The sequence below is a fragment of the Palaemon carinicauda genome, chromosome 16, assembly GCF_036898095.1.
Source record: "Palaemon carinicauda isolate YSFRI2023 chromosome 16, ASM3689809v2, whole genome shotgun sequence".
In the NCBI taxonomy this organism is placed as follows: Eukaryota; Metazoa; Arthropoda; class Malacostraca; order Decapoda; family Palaemonidae; genus Palaemon; species Palaemon carinicauda.
The window spans coordinates 119326452-119336431 of NC_090740.1; the positions used below are offsets into that span (position 1 = coordinate 119326452).

Below are 9980 nucleotides of genomic sequence, written 5' to 3' on the forward strand. Positions count from 1 at the left end.
AATTAAGGTTTATGTGATTCGGGAAATAATTTAAATTTAAAAGGGAGATTTTACTTAATTTAGTTATAGATTTTGAATAAGGATATGGTATCACACGCAACTTCCCTATAGGTCTGAATCATCGTTTTCTCTTCTACTTTCATTTCAGTCCGATATCTGTTACGTAGAATTCAGTCACTTGATCCTAGTCTGTATTTTCCTATATTTTTCCTGGCGTAGTGCACTGATAAATATCCCCATGTAGGCCTAATCCTCTGCATTTATGTGTAGGCCCTATGTGTCAAATTAAACATACTCTTCTATCAAAAGCTTGAAAATAACTTTATGTATCATCTATATTATTCACACGGGTATGACATCGATGGGCTACTATCATAAAGACGACCACAGCTTATTTACTTTCTTTTTGTAACATAAAATACAAAGCACAAGACGACAATTTTTTTTTCCAGGAAAGAAGGGCAAACCTCTTTGAATGTTTTCTTTCACTTACGTATTTAAACTTTCGCTATAGATCTTCCAAAATTTCACGAGCTCACTAATGTAACGTGTGAGTTGTGACAGAGAGAGAGAGAGAGAGAGAGAGAGAGAGAGAGAGAGAGAGAGAGAGAGAGAGAGAGAGAGAGAGAGAATTTTCTGGGAATAAAGTGGATTGTTACCTATATGTTATTTTCCAGAAAATATTGTAGAAGAGTTAGGGAAAGGACTGGAGTCGTTTCATATAGATATCTTTGGGTATTTACAGTATTTTTACCTTTAATTGATAGGTAAAAGTATATGTATATATATATGTATATATATATATATATATATATATATATATATATATATATATATATATATGTGTGTGTGTGTGTATTAATACTGTATATAAGATTGTATAAAAATCCGGAAAAGCCCTTGAGAAAAGTCAGAAAAGTAGTTCACAGTATTCACCCCCTCTTATCGTAAAATCAACGGAGTTAAGTATGCATTTAACATATCATAGTTTGTTTTACCTTTATATCATGGTATTTAAAAGAAAGACATGGCTCAATAGTAAATTTATAAGTACAAAATGGTTTCCACATTCCAATATTCCTGGCAAATGTGTATTGTTCCGCTCCTGGGTGTGTCACTTCACCGCTGGACATTGTCACTGATCGATGTGAGCTTAGTACTTCTTGTTTCCGACTTTTTTAACGATAAACCGTCTCCCATTTTCCGAAATGTTGGTTATTTAGATATAAGGTCAGGTATGTTAAAGTGTTGTTAGAGTTATTTATAAATTCAATTGATATATAGTTTGCAATGTTGTAAGCCTACTCACAGGCCAATATATTTTACAAATGAAGGACCTTTGTAGGTCCAAATCGTTGATACTGTGCAAACAGTTAGTAGGCCTCGGGTTAAGAGGATTCTTCTGTTATGTGTTTTTCTCTTTTATATAATACTTGGTAAATTTGTGTATAGGGTACTTTTATTCCGATTTCTGCTAACGAAATTTTGACTTGGTTTACTGAAGTACAGTATTTAGAGGAAATTCAATTGTTAGGTAGCCTAGCCTATTTATATTGAAAAAAGTAACAGGCCATCCGAATTTTTTAAGTTGAAGTCATCTTTATAAAACTCAAATAGCATAGACTGAATATTTTTCTCCTTTTTATCCAGTAATGATACTATACGCTTTAAGAATTCGACAAGCGTGGATATTTTGCTTTTTTCTCATGTCCAAAGGGGCTTATAGCATAATAACGCGATGGTTACCGTTTGGGTAAAGTTGTATTGTATTACAGGGTGTGATTTCGAACAGAAAATGTTTTCCTATAGTATATAATGTGATTTAACTGAATTTGACCTTCATTTCAACCACAAACAGACAGATCAACGAATTCGACTAACTCTTAAGTTGCCGAATTGAGGTAATAGTTTAAAACACCACGCTCTCCATTTACTCCAATATAATGTAATCCTGCAGTGCTCACTCACCTTCTTGCACAGTAATTAGGTGGTTATATAAATTCTGGGAAAGCAGTAATTAGCAAGATATGTTGAAGAGGGGAGAAGGGGTTATAAAAAGAAAATAGCTCGGTTTCCTCACTAAACGACATGGAACTGACGTCAACATAGTCAACCAAACAGATCGTGATGCCAGCGTACATACAGAAGTTCGTGATGCCAGCATACATTTGATATACTGTATATTCAAAATATACTTAAGAATTGTGATTACTCAAAAGTGGCACTATTTGTAAATTGCTTAATTTAAGGACACTTTTGAGTAATTAATCCATTTTTAATTAAGTATATTTTGAATATACAGTAAATCAAATGTACGCTGTCACCTTGAACTTCTGTTTATGTACGCTGGCATCACGAATTCTGTTTGGTTGACGATGTTGACAGTTCCAAGTCTTTTAGTGAGGAAACAGAGCTATTTTCTTTTTATAACCCCTTCCCCCCTCTTCAACATATCTTGCTAATTATTGCTTGCACCAGAATTTGAATAACCACCTAATTACTGTGCAAGAAGATGAGAACAGCAGGATTACATGATATTGGAGTAAATGGAGACCGTGGTGTTCTATACTATTACCCGAATTGGTTGCTGTTATTACGGATGAAATGAAGGTGAAAACTGGTTGAATCACGTTATTTTCTACAGGAAAACATATATTTTCTGTTGAAGTGATTAAATCTTATATATATTTTGTTAAAATACTTAAATATAATGACTTGTTCAAATTTGGTGGCACTTAACCCACGTATGTACTGCGAACGGTAACATTAGCAACGTTACCAAGGGTAGACAACGTTACCAACGATACGGTGATACACAGCGTTACCAACGATACGGTGATACACAGCGTTACCAACGTTACGGTGGAATTACTAACGTTAACAATGATACGGTATTATTATCGTGTGTATTTTAAAGAATTTTTCCATATACCCTTTACACTATAAAAAAGTACAGAACCTAACAAATCCACCTAACCTAACCTAAAAGTTCCCAGGTCACAAACTCGATATAATGCCCCTTGTTATATCACTTCACTCACGTTACGGTAACGTTAGTATTGTTACGATAACATTATATATAATGGTTCTTGTTTTGCCATTAGCTCTCTTCTCTCGTATGAAAATAAAACATCAAGCTCGTATGTACTGGCAAGCGGTAATGTTGAGCTGCGCACGCTAACGTTACCAACGTTAAGTATAATGGTTCTTGTTCCTCACTTACGATCGAAAATAAAACATCACCCTTGAATGCATTGGCAATTGGTAATGCTGAGCTTCGCACTCAACAAAATATAATAAAACTGGTGATGCCGAGCTTCGCACTCTAACAAAATATAATAAAACTAACACATTAAAGTTTAAGAAATTAATGACTTACTTTTATGACCGTGACGTCGTAACTTAGGGGTCACGGGGGTGTTGTGACTGAGTCTGTGGTGTCTTAAGTATTTTGCCTTAGATTAGTACTGCACTTGGAATACTGTAAAAGTTGGTATATTACATTACGTGATACCCTGGAAAGGTATGGTGGGTCATATGCGACCCCTACAGCATTTTCAAAACCTGTTTTTTCCCCATAAATCATCAGCTGTCTCGAATATGGAAGTGATCGACCTGCAAGGGGTGACTAGTCTACATGCCAATGTCTGCTTTAGGACTGATTTTTGTCTAACTTCCCTCCTTCCCCGTTTTTTTACCCCCCCAGGGGTCGACCTCGACCCTAACATACCTTTATAGGGGTAAGTGATCAAACAGCAAAGTTATTACATAATTATAAATTGTCGAACAGTGTTTATACTTGTTTGGTTCTTTATAGTTGGAAAGTGTGGATGGATGGTGTGTCTACCACTTGCATGACATTGGTTTTGGCTTAGATGCCATATATTGCCATGAGGTCCATTTTCCCTCAAATGCTAATTTCTGAGTTTTTTTTATTTTTTGCAAATTTGATTTTTCTCTTTATTTTGAATTTATCTTCAATAATGGCCAGCAGGCAGTATTCCCTCGGCATGGATGTCATCAACACACTTCTAATGGAGTTAAAAAGAGATGTTGATAATAATATGGAGTTTGCAACCCCATTCTTCATTTCAAGTGGTAGATTGGGCTGTAAGAGTTGTTGCTGTCTGCGGCCATTTTGTTGACATACCCGAAAGGTAAGTTGGCACATCTCTATATATTCTTGTTCTGTATAGAATTCGGTATATTTTGGTATATTTTAATGCATAAATATCACATTTTATAGGAGATAAAATGATTTTCATAAGAAATTTACATTGTGAAACTAGGCCGTCAAAAAATGACCTTTAGATTTCGCCCCTGATATAATGGTAAATTACATCTTAGTGCACATTTTATTATGTATTTCTGTTCTAGGATAATATGAGTTTATTCTATTAAAAAATTAGCCTCTTCCTATTTCATTTGGGTACCCCAAAAAATTCATGAAATTTGGACAAATTTTTTTGGCCAAAAAAAGTTACCCTTTTTTCTCATTTCAGATCTTGACTTCTATGGGTCCAACTCATTTCCAGCAATTACACGCTGTTGCTTTGCCATCTAAGAAGGTGTCCCTAAAGGGATTTATGTGTATGTATATTTCTATTTTTTGTGAATATTTACGTCGTCTTTTTTTTGTATACTTAAATTTTTAATATATTTCCAATAAATAGTTATTTTGTAGATGGGTATCATTTATATTTTCAGTAGTTTGTAGCATTCTTTGAAGTATTTTTAGCAAGTCAAACAATACAGATTGATGCATAACTAAATTTTTCCTGAATTTTTTTCGGAGTCGGGGTCGCGCGCGACTGAGTATACCCTTAAAGGGGTGTCCGAGGAGCATACCTATCCAGGGTTAAGAAAATTATCAACATTGGAATACACCAAAATAGTTTCAAGTATGGATTACTGAAGCCGTTACAATTTTCTAGTACTTAGATCGTAAAATACGCAAAAGACGACACGAACTAACAAAGACCTGACGTGGGCAAAGGTTTCCACGGAAAAGGGCTTGTTGGAAGGGGGGGGGGTGGGTAGGGCAATATACATACGTATGGGTTCGTGATTGGTTAATGGAAAAGCAACGGAGTCTAGAGAGTAAACATGAATGAACAGAATGGGAAACTTGTCCAGAGCAATTATTATGTGTGAAATCTGGGAATGGCAAGGTAATAACAAAATGTATAAAAGTACTGTAGTATATGAAGATAAAATGGAATGTATGATAATTAATATTTGATGGGTATATAAAATGATGTGATTTTATAAGGTACTGTATCAGATAATAAAACGAGTAATACTGGGGTCAAACGTAATATGCACACGAGGGTATTACATAACTAATCAAGTAATAGACTTGAACAGAGCTGGTAGAGAGACGAATACTTACATTTCACGATTAGAGAAGAAGAAATCCTATTGGTGGAGGACAAGTCTCTGCGTAGGGAGGCAGGGTTTTTGTGCAGAATGTCTAAACCTGCTGTGTACAAACGTACGTACAAGAGCGTCTACAACGGGCAAGTAGAATGAGAAAAATTAAATGAAAAACTGCTAATGTTAGCATGATATGTTAACATTTGATCTACATTACACGTTGGCAGCACTGGTTACTGTATTTTTTCATGAGACATAGTCTTTGCAACGGGGCCTCCAAAGTTTATCCAGCTATACTGTTTTGTATTTTCCTCCGTTTATTGTACATTCTTCAAGAAGGTAATGTATAGAGAAGAAAACGCTTGTTTTACGATTATATATTGTTTCCCCAGTATGTTTTCCCCACCCAAAGCCCCGAGTTCCCACTGGGGGTCCCCCATTAACGTAGGATATAGATATATATATATTTCTGAAACTATTCATTTGCTACGGGAACGAGTGTCATTTTCGAAGAGAGCGTAATTTTTTCTATAAGAAAAAGTAGTTTTTTTGCTAGGTTACATTGCCCTGTAATACACTACAATAATAGCTTTCTGGCCCTTAATATTGGGGAAAATCACTTATGATTTTGACACCCCTCTCCCATACAATAACAATCGAGAGGGGGATCTAAGTGGAAAATGTTGTCCTGGGTGGATAAACCCCACAAGCAATTGATTTGCAGCAATAATAAAAACATGGGACAACATTTCTAATAGAAAAAACACTTTTACTATTGGAGATTGTTTTCAACAAATTTGAACTTTATTTCCAGAATTGCACATTAAATGCCAGATAACTAGTTGGAAAAATATATGGTTTGTGTAGCCTAAGTGGCCTAAAATTTAAGTATGAATATGTGATTTCCATCATGTCCGTCTGGTTTTTACTCTTCTGTGGCTTGCTTCACCCACAACTAAATATTTCCTCACAGTTCCTCTGTTCTTCCAAGCAGTACATTGATGTGCTGTGCATGCCATCCCTGTGGGTCACTATTAAAGCATCACAATTACCTATAGTTGATATCACGTCCTTCTTTAGTTTTTGCTTTGCCGTTGCGTGCTCTTCTTGCAAATAAGCATAATCCCACAGCTTGGATATTAATGTAGTTATCATTGGGGAAACCTTTCGAAAAAGTAGTTTTTTCTAGGTTACGTTGCCCTGTAATACAGTATAATAATACCAACCGTTCCTAATAAAAACCAACTTTTCCCTGTAGAAAAACGCCTGTTTCTTTGAAAATGACACTTATATTTGTCGCAAGTAAATACTTAATGTTGTATATATATATATCTACTTATATTTGTCGCAAGTAAATACTTAATGTAGTATATATATATCTATATCCGACAATGATGGAGTACCCCCAGTCGGAACTCGGGTTTTTGGGTGGAGAAACGGATATTTGCTTTTCACATGAACAACAAGAGCTAGAGTATATCCTGAACAGTGTATGTTTTTAACATAGACAAATAGATTAAATTACACTAAATTTTGAAATTCATGTAACTCCTGTGAAAACCTCTTCTTTCGATGGGAGTCATGGTGGACCCCAAGCTAGAACGGGGAAAAGATAGCTCTTATGAAATAACGTTCAGGGACCTATGCGTAAATATTTGAGTAAAATTTTAGAAATGTGCGATAAATGGGTTGTTGAAAATAAGGCTGATTTTTTATGTATTTGATAATGATTTCTCGGTGGGGTGGGGAATCCATAGTTATTGAGTTATAGTGGGTCGACTACCATAACTGAAAAGCTGTCTTTTTGCTAGGTATTGTCATCAATTAGGTTTGAAAGACCTTAAAATATAGTATACTTGTCTACAATAATTGTTAATGTTTGAAAGAACTTTTTAAAACTGTGTCCGTCAGTCATCGTCATACAAAAAGTCATTGTAATAAAAAAAGTTACAGTAATCAAAACAGAGTAACAGTAATGAAACACTATATTTTGTGGTTAACAGATTAAAGTAAGACTGGCTTATTCCAGCATGTATTACGATTCCCAGACATTAAAATTAAATCAGATTCTAAGTAAAGGATCTAGTCGGTCTTTCATATATTGAATAAAATTAGAATGTGCATGTTTTCAAATCACAAGAGACTCAGCTCATCAGAGGATTCATGGAAGATTTGATTTTTACTGGAATAAGGAGGAACTGGTTACAAAATTACTTGTATTAGAGCTGGTTGAAAATCAGATTGAAACAGGTTTTAGTTAGGGGTATTCACTTGACCAGGGAGTTTCAGTAAACAAGCCTATTTGCCAGACAATGAGCATCGATGTCAGATACAAGAAAAGTAAAATTAAAGGCTAATGAGATATATTATCATTGTCATTTTGAGCATCTCCGTATATACAGTAAGTGTCGTCAGTGCATTTCGCATTGGGTACTACTGTGTAGGCATTATGTAAGGATCTGTATTTGTTCGTTCGCCAGTAGCTGTGCTTGCTGTATATCCTTCTACTTTATCTCCATTATTGCTTCCTTACCTATATCTTACTGTCTGCCCTCTTCTAACCTATAACTGTAGGGATTACCTCGTTGGTTCACTTTGACTCTTAGTGGCCTTACAGGCCCCCAGTGTTGCCCTATATAGCCCTAATTCATGAATCCAATCCATGGTGTGCAGTAAGATTAGAAAGGAAAATATAGAATAGCAATCTCCAGGCTGATATATAGTTGCCATGCTTTGCCCCCCCCCCCCCCAAAAAAAAAAAAAAGTACAGTAAATAAAAGGGCAAACTGCAGGGATAGTTACCTGGAACTAGACGGGGAAGCTAGGTTAGGATTTTTAATACACCAATATTGCTAGAAATCAAAATTTTTCTCAATTTTATGATCTTTTAGAAATATTGTATAACTATAATTTTAGAGAGGTTTATGACAAACAACGCTAAAATACTAGCACCAGATGTTATTTGGGAAACTATTTACTGTAGAATCTAGTGTTGCTGTTCTTTGCTGGAACAATGAACACTCAACAATTGCTGTTAGGCTGTTTAACGAGTGTTTTTGCTGCTGACATCATTGTCACTACCCATCATGCTTTGGTAACGATGGTTACCTATCATGCACTGTCCAGTTGTGTGGATGCAGAATCAATGTTTGTTCCAACAGGAATACAAATCTTTGTCCTTTAATAGGTGTATGCTTTCAGCGAAGCTGGAGACAGCTGTTATAGCTTTCAACAAGGTGGTGGTAGTTACTGCCAGGTGGCTGGCAAGCACAACCCATCCAACAGGCCACTAGTGTTATACTTTTTCCAATAGGGTCATACTTTTTTTTGGCCAGCAGAGAGTATAGATGTACTTCGTGCCCTTATCTGTTTTATATATATATATATATATATATATATATATATATATATATATATATATATATATATATATATATATATAAATGGTTTTGGCATATTAGGTGCAAGGTATTTTAAGGAGACAGGTTTTTCATTTTGAGCATCTTACCAATTTCATGTTCTTGTTGGACAGCATGACTGTTTGTTGTCTCCCTCACTAGTATGGCTGTATGACAACAACAACAAATCCTCAGGAAGGGGTCTACCCCTGAGCTTCAATGTACTGTACTGTACTTCCGTTGAAGGAAGCCACTGTTGAGTGTGATGTGAAATGGTACTGCCCATCCCCTTTCTGTCAATGTCTTCCTGAGCCTGGAAAGATACTAAGGACTCGCATGGTTGCTGTCTCTCTTTTAGAGGTCCTGTTTATCTCTGCAAGTGTGTCATCAGTCTGTGCAACCCTGTGAAGGCAAACTTCAAGTTCTTCCCTCCTTGGGCTCTCTTTTTCTGAAGCCTTCTTTCCAGAATGATAATGTTCAAAAAGTTCAACCGATGTTACGTTTGCTTGACTACTATTTCTCTCCCCTGGTACTCTCACGAGGCTGGTACTGAGCGCCCTGCTCAGTACCAGCCTCGTGAGAGTGCCGAGTTGTCTTCTATTGGGAAGAAGCATTGGCAAGCATTTATAGAAAGTTCCTGGGTATCCGAAATAGGTGTTCTCGCACCCATTGGTAGGTCTCGTGTCAGTAGTGGTGGTATCAGATCTTCATGCGGTATCAGATCTTCATGCGGTGGATCCTTACGAGGTAGATCTCTACTTGTTGAACCTCCAAGTTGATGAAGAGGAATTCAGATTTTAAGGAGAGAAAACTGATAAGTGGTTAGATAAATCTTCTTTTAAGTCTGCATAGTTTTCATTTGATATTTCAACAATCTAAAATTTTAATTCAATTTTGATCAAATAACTGTAAGAGCTGCTTTAGGTAATTCATTATTAAGTTTACAGTAGCTACATACCCAGGAAACATTACATATTTCTTTAAATGTTTTATATTACTGATGGGTTTGTATAAAAACACTACAATAATAAAGAAATCTGTGAAAGACGTACTTCCAATTCAGTAAGAGGAGGGCGGTAAAAGACTTTGTCATGATTCTATGATGACCAGGTTGTCAGTTTGATATTGTTGGATAGGGATGTTGGATGAAGTATATCTAGTTCGTTAAAAGGGATTTTGACGAAGGAAAAATCTATTTCTGGGGAG

The 9980-nt window shown here is 35.8% G+C and overlaps 1 protein-coding gene across 3 annotated transcripts in view; it reads right to left on the reverse strand.

Moving 5' to 3' along the window:
• The window catches only part of LOC137655833 (catenin alpha-like), a 486208-nt gene that overhangs the window by 206187 nt on the left and 270041 nt on the right, over window positions 1-9980 (reverse strand). The window lies entirely within an intron of this gene.